Source organism: Lissotriton vulgaris, unplaced genomic scaffold, assembly GCF_964263255.1.
Source record: "Lissotriton vulgaris unplaced genomic scaffold, aLisVul1.2 SCAFFOLD_1316, whole genome shotgun sequence".
Taxonomy (NCBI): Eukaryota; Metazoa; Chordata; class Amphibia; order Caudata; family Salamandridae; genus Lissotriton; species Lissotriton vulgaris.
This window is the reverse complement of record NW_028253720.1, coordinates 213,998-226,595: the sequence shown is the minus strand read 5'-3', so window position 1 is coordinate 226,595 and position 12,598 is coordinate 213,998. Positions and strand designations below refer to the sequence as shown.

Here is a 12,598-nt window from a genome sequence, read left to right as displayed (position 1 = left end):
GAGTGAGTGTTGGAAGGGGCCAGGATTACTCTCCTAATCAGCCGAGACCCTCCTCTCCACCAATTCCTGCTGAGTCTTATCGAGGGGAGTCCCCACCGGGGAGGACTGACCATACACACTGCTGGCACACCACACTTACGAACGGACACCACACCGTGGATCTTTATCAAGAATCTTTATCACAAGTAAAAAGTTAGCAATTTACAACGATTGGAGGATCGTAAGAGTCTCGTAGCACAAGGGAACAGGGAAGCGGGACAGTCTCAATGGTAGGCCAGTACATAGCGTACCCTGCGCACAGTTCTCAATCCTCGAACTGGGGGGTACGGAGGCTGGCGATAGTATGGGCTGTCCTACTCACTTCGGTTCGAAGTTGTCGTGATGGTAGCGTCGATGGTCCAGCCGGACCAGAGGACTCCTCGAGCCGCAATGAGGTCAGCAGGGCTCGATCTGGAGTACACCGTAGTTCAAGAGGAGCGTGACAGCGTCAGCAGGGCTCAGGGCGGAAGCAAGAGTCTCTCGTTCTGAAGAGTGGGGCGCGACGAGGTCAGCCGGGCTCCGGTGGTTCAAGTCTTTCTCTTCGAGAGGGAGCCGCAACAGCGTCAGCAGGGCTCGGTGGTTCAGTTCCGTAGCTTCAAGGATGAGCCGCGACAGCATCACCAGGGCTCGGTGATTCAGTTCCGTAGCTTCGAAGAAGAGCCGCAACAGCGTCAGCAGGGCTCGGTGTTTCAGAGTTTCTCCACAAGGTCAGCCGCGATCAGATCAGCAGGGCTTTCTTGTCCAGGATACAACTACCTGCTGGATGTGAGGCAGGCTGTCTTATAGTTCAGGGGCCCTTTGATGTCTGGACCCTCATAGGCAGGGGGCTGGTGGTCCGAGGGCCAGGCGGCCGATTGTCTGGGCGGCTGGTTCTTTGATGCTTTGGACCGTGCGTCCAGGGATTCCCAGACGCACGGTCGCTAGGAGGCCAAAGGTGTGATCGAAACCATCCCCCAGGGATAGTTCAGAGGTGTGAGGGGAACCAGTCTCTCGGGAGGAGGCCGGAGGTGTGATTGAAGTCTTGGTTTCGGGTACTTGGTGGGTCTTCTACCCCCCGGGCGGGTCAGGACGCGCACACCTCTCTGCAACCAGGGTCAGCTAGGGGCTGCCGAAATGGAAGAAGGCGGCCGGGCGGCCGGTGTGGCCAAACATGGAGTCGGAGGGTCACGTGCACGGGTGAAGGCACGCAGTCGGAAGATAGGTTCAGGTCCGGTGTAGAGGGGTCGTGTACAGTTCTGGGCGGGCTGGGGTCGGGTCGACCAGTAGTTCTTGGGTTGCGGGGATCAGAGAGGACCACGCCACGAGGCTGGGTCCAACAGTGAGTGTGTGCAGAGTGAGTGCCCGAGCGACAGTGAGTGCAGAGTGAGTGCAGAGTGACAGTGAGTGCAGAGTGAGTGCAGAGTGAGTGCATAGTGATGGTGAGTGCAGAGTGAGTGCAAGAGTGACAGTGAGTGCAGACTGAGTGCAGAGTGCAGACTGAGTACAGAGTGACAGTGAGTGCAGAGTGAGTGCAAGTGCCAGTGAGTGCAGAGTGAGTGTGAGTGCAGACTGAGTGCAGAGTGTGTGCAGAGTGACAGTGAGTGCAGAGTGAGTACAGAGTGCAGACTGAGTGCAGAGTGACAGTGAGTGCAGAGTGAGTGCATAGTGACAGTGAGTGCAGAGTGAGTGTGAGAGTGACAGTGTGTGCAGAGTGAGTGAAGAGTGACAGTGAGTGCAGAGTGAGTGCATAGTGACAGTGAGTGCTGAGTGAGTGCGAGAGTGACAGTGAGTGCGAGAGTGACAGTGAGTGCAGACTGAGTGCAGAGTGACAGTGAGTGCAAAGTGAGTGCAAGTGACAGTGAGTGCAGAGTGAGTGCAGAGTGAGTGCATAGTGACGGTGAGTGCAGAGTGAGTGCAAGAGTGACAGTGAGTGCAGACTGAGTGCAGAGTGCAGACTGAGTACAGAGTGACAGTGAGTGCAGAGTGAGTGCAAGTGCCAGTGAGTGCAGAGTGAGTGTGAGTGCAGACTGAGTGCAGAGTGTGTGCAGAGTGACAGTGAGTGCAGAGTGAGTACAGAGTGCAGACTGAGTGCAGAGTGACAGTGAGTGCAGAGTGAGTGCATAGTGACAGTGAGTGCAGAGTGAGTGTGAGAGTGACAGTGTGTGCAGAGTGAGTGAAGAGTGACAGTGAGTGCAGAGTGAGTGCATAGTGACAGTGAGTGCTGAGTGAGTGCGAGAGTGACAGTGAGTGCGAGAGTGACAGTGAGTGCAGACTGAGTGCAGAGTGCAGACTGAGTGCAGAGTGACAGTGAGTGCAAAGTGAGTGCAAGTGCCAGTGAGTGCAGAGTGAGTGTGAGTGCAGAGTGAGTGCAGAGTGAGTGCAGAGTGAAATTAAGTGCAGAGTGAGTGCAGAGTGCAGACTGAGTGCAGAGTGACAGTGAGTGCAAAGTGAGTGCAAGTGCCATTGAGTGCAGAGTGAGTGTGAGTGCAGACTGAGTGCAGAGTGAGTGCATAGTGACAGTGAGTGCAGAGTGAGTGCGAGAGTGACAGTGAGTGCAGAGTGAGTGCATACTGAATGGGAGTGTACAGTGAGTGCTGATTAAGTGTCAGTGCAGAGTGCATGTACAGTGAGTGCAGGTGCAGAGTGAGTGCAGAGTGTGTGCGTATGTGAGTATGCAGGGTGAACAGTGTGTAAGTGTGCAGGGTGAAAAGTGTGAGAGTGTCCAGGATGAACAGTGTGTGACTATGCCAATGAACAGTGTGGATGTGCAGAGTCAGCAGAGTATGTGTGTAGGGACACTGTGTAACGGTGCAAGAGACAAACAGTATACAACCACTAAAAGTACGTTCACCACACACATACACAAAACCACAGACCAACCCCCACACACACCACACACCCATACACCACACACACACACCACACACACACTGTAGAGTGCTATGTGCTGTAGAGTGCTGTGTGCTGTAGAGTGCTGTGTGCTGTAGAGTGCAAAGTGCAGTTGAGTGCAGAGTGCAGTTGAGTGTAGAGTGCTGTACAGTGCAGAGTGCAGTTGAGTACAGAGTGCTGTGTGTTGTTGAGTGCAGTTGAGTGCATAGTGCTGTTGAGTGCAGAGTGCTGTTGAGTGCAGAGTGCTGTTGAGTGCAGAGTGCTGTGTGCTTTTGAGTGCAGTTGAGTGCAGTTGAGTGCAGTGTGCTGTAGAGTGCTGTGTGCCTTTGAGTGCAGTGTGCTGTGTGCCTTTGAGTGCAGAGTGCTGTGTGATGTAGAGTGCACAGTGCAGAGTGCTGTGTGCTTTTGAGTGCTGTGTGCTGTTCAGTGCATAGTGCTGTTGAGTGCAGAGTGCTGTTGAGTGCAGAGTGGTGTGTGCTGTTGAGTGCAGAGTGCTGTTGAGTGCAGAGTGCTGTACAGTGCTGTGTGCTGTTGAGTGCAGTGTGCTGTGTGCTGTTGAGTGCAGAGTGCTGTGTGCTGTGTGCTGTTGAGTACAGAGTGCTGTGTGCTGTTGAGTACAGAGTGCAGAGTGCTGTTGAGTACACAGTGCAGAGTGCTGTTGAGTGTGTCTGTGTGAGGGTGGTTCTGTGTAGGGTGTAGCTATTGGCATTGTAAATGACAATGCCATGTATTTAAAGATGAAGCTATTGGCAATGTAAATGACAATGCCATTGATGATTTAACAAAAAAAAAAGAAATGTCATGAGCAATGCCAATAGCGCTACCTTTAATGATGCCGAGCCCATTGCATTGTAAATGCTTGTTATTACTTTCCTCCACTTGCAGCATTTCTAAGGACTGAATTTTCCCATTCTCTATCATTTTTATACTATCAGCTTGATTGTTTAGGCATTTATTTTTCATAACTGCTTGTACCTCCGATAGATCCTTATTAAATAGAGGGTAAAAGGGTTTTGTTGGAGACCTTTGTTTACCCTCACCTGCACAATATGATATTTGTTCATGGTTGTTTCCAGTGTTCAATCTCACTATATCTGATGCATTTGTATTTTTTATACCTTTAGAAGCTTTATTTCTTGCTTTCCGTTGTTTTTTCCTCTCTCTTTTTGATAAATGAACTTCCGGAACTGTGTCTGTCATTGTTGATTGTGTCGAGCATAGGTTTATCACTTCTTGATCTTTTGTTTTATCATCTATTTTTTCTTAAACAACAACAGTATTGTCTTTACATTTTATTGTATCTTTAGAGGGGCAGTCGGTCTTGATGGTTTGAATTCCCACATTAGGAAAATTCCCTTTTACATCGTCAATTATTGTTTTTTAAATATCCGGAATGGTAGCTAGTTTGTTAATTAGTGGGCACAACTACACTCTGCATACGTAGATATTGGCTGTGATTGTGCCCTTACTATTAGATTATTTTGCGTTGTTATCTTCTGCTCAATTCCGGTAACAGAGGATGCCATAGCGCTCGAGATCTATTTGGACCTCCCTTTTGTTGGACTGATATGTTAAAGCTTCCAGAATTAATTGCGAGGTTTTGAAGAATAAATCCCAAATTGCTCCCTCGTTCCCACTTCCTGGTACCTGAGTACCTGGGCTATGGTGTTGCCCATTTATGAATGATAGGTCCTTATACTCCTCTTTTTGTGGTCCTTGAAAATCATGTCCCTCGTCACAAGAATTAATGAATTGTGGACTACTATTCAAAACGTCTTTTTGATACGGAGTACTCCAACGCTGCAGAGTTTCTGAGTTGCTTTTGTATTCGTCCTTATTCATTAATTTGCTTAGGGGATATCCTATTTGTTCTACTCAGGGGTTTAATTGGAAATTGAAGATCACATGGATTAGTTAGCATAGCACCAGCTGGATCTTTCATAAAATCAAACTTTCACAGTGACTTTCCCAGTTTTCTAAATGTTATGTTATGTTACATAATCTTGTAAAGCGCTCAGCTGCCCCAGCAAAGGGGCTTCCCGGCGCTGATCCCAGCTTAAAGAAGAAAGTAGGGGATCGCAAGGCAGGCATACAGAGAAATTTAGTTAAGGGGAAATAGATATGTTTTGATAGCTTTCCTGAAGTCTAGCAGACCTTCCACTTCACTGTTGTAGGCTGGTAAAGCATTCCATAGTTTTGCTGCTAGGAAGCAGATTGACTTTAGATGATTTAAAGGACTATATGTCACCTGTCTGTTTTATTGGTGGCTGCTCCTTTCCTGACCTCATAATACACCCTCTAAGGTGAAGAAGTCTTGCTTCTATCAGAGAATCAAATGGGCCAGTGACAAGACCAAGGGGTGCTTTGATGGTACACAAACACCTCCAAACACCTCCAAGGGAAAACACCCCAAAGCACACCTCAGTACAGAATCCGCCGGTACTAGTGGTAACTTATTTAATTAATTAATTAATTAATTATTCAATCAATTGATTAATATCCGGGCTCCCGGTAGGGCTGTAGTCTAGGCATGCAGAGTAATTCAGGGGTCGAGGGGTGCTTCAACAGGGTCAAAGTCTATATCACTTTCCCCTTTGCATATTTTCTCAGATTTTGTATTACAGACTTATTAAAGACTCCAATGGCTCCGCGACTTACGGACCGATCAACCTTAACTACTCGCAACACTCAACACACCTCTTGCCACTTGTCACTCGCTACTCACTGTTCATTGCTTGTTCGTTGCTATTCATCGCTGTCAAGAGTACAAGAAAGAATGCTGGCAATCGTTCAGGAACATGAGCGGGATCCAGAGCCAGTCCCACTACAGACGGCAGATGTAAGCCCTTCTCTCCAATCCTCGGCTCTGGCCTGCTCAATGCTTGGTATATATGTAAAATCAGGCGGCAGGCCAAGGCTCCTCTGTGCTCCTCTGTGCCTCTGTGCCCTGCAGCAGCCGCCGCATCAGCAGCACCGTAGGCCAAGGCTCCTTTGACCCCTGCAGCGGCCGCCGCACAAGCAGCACCTGCCACACAAGCAGCGCCTTAACACCGTGGTGCCGGCAGCGGCCGTTCCTGCAGATCCGTAGAACTTAAAGCACCCGTATAACAGGACGCGGGTGAAGCGGGAGAAACCTTCGGGAGGGGGAACCGGTCACAAAACAAAGCCGGGCAGTCGTCTCAGGCTCCGCTCCGCTTCCTCGTCAACTCCTCCTCGGCTTGGCTCGGCCCCTCGGCTCTACTCGATACGCTCTGCACTCAACGCAGTATCACAGGCCGACAACGGCAGTGAACACCAACAGAGGGAAGAATTTTGTGTTTCCCCCAGTTAGTAAAAAAACATAGCATAAGTCTTGGCTGCTTCTGCTGCACTCAGCGTCTTATGCGCCTTTTCAGTCTCATTTTTCTGTCTGGAAAAAAATGGTGTCCTGGTTTTCTGCACCCAATTAATCCAGGTGCAGAAAAACCTAACAACTGATAATTAGGTGGAATAAAATGAACACATGAAAGTACTTCTTAATTTCATTGCCCTTGATTCATACTCTGGACCATATTTGAGGGATAGGTCTAGGCATAGTCCTCGCAGCACACAATAGATTTGCTTGAGGCAGAGGCCAAAAGTCAGGAAACCAGATACAAGTAGGTGGTAACTCAGGGCAGGGGAAAACACCTGTTGTCCGTGGAGGAGTCATTCCCATCCCAGAAATCTTCATTACAAATTAATTAATAGTATATTTTTTTAATATCTGTTTGCTGCCAGTCCATATGACTTTAATCTGTGTTACAACTCCAGAGGGGACATGTATCCTTTGTGAGCTTAATAAAATTTTGAAAATTCTACAAATCCTCATTCCTACATCCAAGTACTCTCAGGCTACCATTCTACACTCTGCTCTGTCTGAAAAACAGCTCAACATTTTCAAAATTCTGCATTGATTTGGCTTGTAAATTATATTTTTGGAACTGTACATGTATTAACTATTTAATTTTAATACTATAGGTGATTGCAATTACGGACGAAGAAAGCAAGATTTAGCACTAAGCGCTAAGTGCTGTTGAGTGCAGAGTGCTGTGTGCTTTTGAGTGCAGTTGAGTGCAGTTGAGTGCAGTGTGCTGTAGAGTGCTGTGTGCCTTTGAGTGCAGTGTGCTGTGTGCCTTTGAGTGCAGAGTGCTGTGTGATGTAGAGTGCACAGTGCAGAGTGCTGTGTGCTTTTGAGTGCTGTGTGCTGTTCAGTGCATAGTGCTGTTGAGTGCAGAGTGCTGTTGAGTGCAGAGTGGTGTGTGCTGTTGAGTGCAGAGTGCTGTTGAGTGCAGAGTGCTGTACAGTGCTGTGTGCTGTTGAGTGCAGTGTGCTGTGTGCTGTTGAGTGCAGAGTGCTGTGTGCTGTTGAGTACAGAGTGCTGTGTGCTGTTGAGTACAGAGTGCTGTGTGCTGTTGAGTACAGAGTGCAGAGTGCTGTTGAGTACACAGTGCAGAGTGCTGTTGAGTGTGTCTGTGTGAGGGTGGTTCTGTGTAGGGTGTAGCTATTGGCATTGTAAATGACAATGCCATGTATTTAAAGATGAAGCTATTGGCAATGTAAATGACAATGCCATTGATGATTTAACAAAAAAAAAAGAAATGTCATGAGCAATGCCAATAGCGCTACCTTTAATGATGCCGAGCCCATTGCATTGTAAATGCTTGTTATTACTTTCCTCCACTTGCAGCATTTCTAAGGACTGAATTTTCCCATTCTCTATCATTTTTATACTATCAGCTTGATTGTTTAGGCATTTATTTTTCATAACTGCTTGTACCTCCGATAGATCCTTATTAAATAGAGGGTAAAAGGGTTTTGTTGGAGACCTTTGTTTACCCTCACCTGCACAATATGATATTTGTTCATGGTTGTTTCCAGTGTTCAATCTCACTATATCTGATGCATTTGTATTTTTTATACCTTTAGAAGCTTTATTTCTTGCTTTCCGTTGTTTTTTCCTCTCTCTTTTTGATAAATGAACTTCCGGAACTGTGTCTGTCATTGTTGATTGTGTCGAGCATAGGTTTATCACTTCTTGATCTTTTGTTTTATCATCTATTTTTTCTTAAACAACAACAGTATTGTCTTTACATTTTATTGTATCTTTAGAGGGGCAGTCGGTCTTGATGGTTTGAATTCCCACATTAGGAAAATTCCCTTTTACATCGTCAATTATTGTTTTTTAAATATCCGGAATGGTAGCTAGTTTGTTAATTAGTGGGCACAACTACACTCTGCATACGTAGATATTGGCTGTGATTGTGCCCTTACTATTAGATTATTTTGCGTTGTTATCTTCTGCTCAATTCCGGTAACAGAGGATGCCATAGCGCTCGAGATCTATTTGGACCTCCCTTTTGTTGGACTGATATGTTAAAGCTTCCAGAATTAATTGCGAGGTTTTGAAGAATAAATCCCAAATTGCTCCCTCGTTCCCACTTCCTGGTACCTGAGTACCTGGGCTATGGTGTTGCCCATTTATGAATGATAGGTCCTTATACTCCTCTTTTTGTGGTCCTTGAAAATCATGTCCCTCGTCACAAGAATTAATGAATTGTGGACTACTATTCAAAACGTCTTTTTGATACGGAGTACTCCAACGCTGCAGAGTTTCTGAGTTGCTTTTGTATTCGTCCTTATTCATTAATTTGCTTAGGGGATATCCTATTTGTTCTACTCAGGGGTTTAATTGGAAATTGAAGATCACATGGATTAGTTAGCATAGCACCAGCTGGATCTTTCATAAAATCAAACTTTCACAGTGACTTTCCCAGTTTTCTAAATGTTATGTTATGTTACATAATCTTGTAAAGCGCTCAGCTGCCCCAGCAAAGGGGCTTCCCGGCGCTGATCCCAGCTTAAAGAAGAAAGTAGGGGATCGCAAGGCAGGCATACAGAGAAATTTAGTTAAGGGGAAATAGATATGTTTTGATAGCTTTCCTGAAGTCTAGCAGACCTTCCACTTCACTGTTGTAGGCTGGTAAAGCATTCCATAGTTTTGCTGCTAGGAAGCAGATTGACTTTAGATGATTTAAAGGACTATATGTCACCTGTCTGTTTTATTGGTGGCTGCTCCTTTCCTGACCTCATAATACACCCTCTAAGGTGAAGAAGTCTTGCTTCTATCAGAGAATCAAATGGGCCAGTGACAAGACCAAGGGGTGCTTTGATGGTACACAAACACCTCCAAACACCTCCAAGGGAAAACACCCCAAAGCACACCTCAGTACAGAATCCGCCGGTACTAGTGGTAACTTATTTAATTAATTAATTAATTAATTATTCAATCAATTGATTAATATCCGGGCTCCCGGTAGGGCTGTAGTCTAGGCATGCAGAGTAATTCAGGGGTCGAGGGGTGCTTCAACAGGGTCAAAGTCTATATCACTTTCCCCTTTGCATATTTTCTCAGATTTTGTATTACAGACTTATTAAAGACTCCAATGGCTCCGCGACTTACGGACCGATCAACCTTAACTACTCGCAACACTCAACACACCTCTTGCCACTTGTCACTCGCTACTCACTGTTCATTGCTTGTTCGTTGCTATTCATCGCTGTCAAGAGTACAAGAAAGAATGCTGGCAATCGTTCAGGAACATGAGCGGGATCCAGAGCCAGTCCCACTACAGACGGCAGATGTAAGCCCTTCTCTCCAATCCTCGGCTCTGGCCTGCTCAATGCTTGGTATATATGTAAAATCAGGCGGCAGGCCAAGGCTCCTCTGTGCTCCTCTGTGCCTCTGTGCCCTGCAGCAGCCGCCGCATCAGCAGCACCGTAGGCCAAGGCTCCTTTGACCCCTGCAGCGGCCGCCGCACAAGCAGCGCCTGCCACACAAGCAGCGCCTTAACACCGTGGTGCCGGCAGCGGCCGTTCCTGCAGATCCGTAGAACTTAAAGCACCCGTATAACAGGACGCGGGTGAAGCGGGAGAAACCTTCGGGAGGGGGAACCGGTCACAAAACAAAGCCGGGCAGTCGTCTCAGGCTCCGCTCCGCTTCCTCGTCAACTCCTCCTCGGCTTGGCTCGGCCCCTCGGCTCTACTCGATACGCTCTGCACTCAACGCAGTATCACAGGCCGACAACGGCAGTGAACACCAACAGAGGGAAGAATTTTGTGTTTCCCCCAGTTAGTAAAAAAACATAGCATAAGTCTTGGCTGCTTCTGCTGCACTCAGCGTCTTATGCGCCTTTTCAGTCTCATTTTTCTGTCTGGAAAAAAATGGTGTCCTGGTTTTCTGCACCCAATTAATCCAGGTGCAGAAAAACCTAACAACTGATAATTAGGTGGAATAAAATGAACACATGAAAGTACTTCTTAATTTCATTGCCCTTGATTCATACTCTGGACCATATTTGAGGGATAGGTCTAGGCATAGTCCTCGCAGCACACAATAGATTTGCTTGAGGCAGAGGCCAAAAGTCAGGAAACCAGATACAAGTAGGTGGTAACTCAGGGCAGGGGAAAACACCTGTTGTCCGTGGAGGAGTCATTCCCATCCCAGAAATCTTCATTACAAATTAATTAATAGTATATTTTTTTAATATCTGTTTGCTGCCAGTCCATATGACTTTAATCTGTGTTACAACTCCAGAGGGGACATGTATCCTTTGTGAGCTTAATAAAATTTTGAAAATTCTACAAATCCTCATTCCTACATCCAAGTACTCTCAGGCTACCATTCTACACTCTGCTCTGTCTGAAAAACAGCTCAACATTTTCAAAATTCTGCATTGATTTGGCTTGTAAATTATATTTTTGGAACTGTACATGTATTAACTATTTAATTTTAATACTATAGGTGATTGCAATTACGGACGAAGAAAGCAAGATTTAGCACTAAGCAACTGAATGTCAGTACCATAAGAAGGATTATTTAAAAAAACTGAAGGACATCCAGCCTTCTACGTTTAAGCAATTTCCAAAAATCTAAGTGTGGCGAAGAAAGTACTATACCTGTAAGCGAAGTCTGTAATTTTGCATTTCATTAACCCAGAGCAAAGCCATATCTGTGCACACAGCATCAGAAATAATATAGAAAGATCATTTCAGCATCTTCATCTGAAATATCAGAAAGACAAATTGCCTCAGCATGACAGAATAACGTTCATCTAAAGCATCATGTAATTCCAGAGAGGAAGCACACACTGCATAAAAGAAAGTTACAGCAAAAGGTTCTTCTGGATACTATCAAAGAAAAGACACTGAAAGAAGACTCCGAAGCTGACACGTTAACAACCAAAAGATTGGAAAATCACCTTTGTTCAACAACGGTTTTTAACCAGTTACGCAAGTTTGAGACTATCTGCCTCTGGATAGAACACCACGACCCACTCTGCTCACTCTTGCGAAAACCTTAAAAATTCACCACTTTATTGAGTTCATGACCATCTCAGATTGTTTCCTTTTTATTGTGTACTGTTCTGTAATTCTATGTAAATCGCCTCAACATTATCTGTTGTGCATGAGTGATATGTAAAACTGTTAAGTATAAAAATGGATTAAAGGAGCACAGTTGCGCTACAGCTAATGTAAATAGATCCTCATCTTCAGAACTGCAAACCTTAACCTTACACCAAACATAGAAAGGGTAGAAGGAACTGATGTTCTGCGACTAATGATCCACAATAGTACTGTGCATGTTCTAATGCCCTCAGTTACTGCCATTACGTCAGTGCAAAAAGGTACTTATCAGTTTAGTCATTAAATATCAGACTAACACCTTATTACTGCATTGCTAAGAACCTATACAAATAGATTTGAGAAAAACTTCAGTCACAAAATAAGTTGCTGCCGGAGAGGCTATTACCTAAAGACTATTATCTGCTAGAAACATTTCGACAGGTGTGACAGGGCTGCTTTCAGACATATTTTGCTCAATTCAAGTGTTAAGAAGATTACACACAATTTCTTTTAGAGATAAATGCTGAACATTATCTAAACAAGCCCAACTCTAAAATCATGTACACTCTTGCCATATAAGCAAGAGGAAACTAAATGTAGAGAATACACCTTATAAAAACACGGACTGTGAGAACAAATTCATTGTTCAAACCCGCCTCAATCGAGGGAAAATAATCCAAGTTGGGGAAAAAAGTTACTTGTGCCAAACAAGATACAGCCATAAATCTTATCTCACAGAATTTGACAGAATGCACACTGGGGGAAACCACTCTCAGTGCAAAGTATGCCAAAAAAGTTTCAGGCGTAAATCTTATCTCACTGAGCATATGAGAATCCACACTGGGGAAAAACCTTATCAGTGCTCTGAATGCCACAAAAGGTTTAGTATCAAACCGAGTCTATATCGACATGCATTAACCCACTCTGGGGAAAAACCTTATCAGTGCTCTGAATGCCAGAAAAGTTTTTGTAACAAAAGTGAGCTCAGGCGCCATACAAGAAGAACCCACACTCGGGAAAAACCTTATCAGTGCACGGATTGCCAAAAATGTTTCATTTACAAAAACAGTCTCACTCAGCATAGAAGAACCCACACTGGGGATAAACCTTTTCAGTGCTCTGAATGCCAGAAATGTTTCAGTTTCAAAAGCAGACTCACTGAACATACAAGAATCCACTCTGGGGAAAACCCTTATCAGTGCTCTGAATGCCCAAAACGTTTCCACCGTAAATACCTTTTAACTGCACATTTGAGATTCCACACTGG

At 45.3% G+C, this 12,598-nt stretch overlaps 1 long non-coding RNA gene across 2 annotated transcripts in view; it reads left to right on the top strand.

Annotated features, from left to right (window-relative positions):
• The window catches only part of LOC147660794 (uncharacterized), a 43,928-nt gene extending 32,490 nt beyond the window's left edge, over positions 1-11,438 (top strand). For both annotated transcript variants that reach the window (XR_015306185.1, XR_015306186.1), the window contains exon 4: positions 10,730-11,438. This is a non-coding gene — a long non-coding RNA (uncharacterized LOC147660794). The remainder of the gene's footprint in view (positions 1-10,729) is intronic.
• The last annotated feature ends 1,160 nt before the right edge of the window (positions 11,439-12,598 follow it).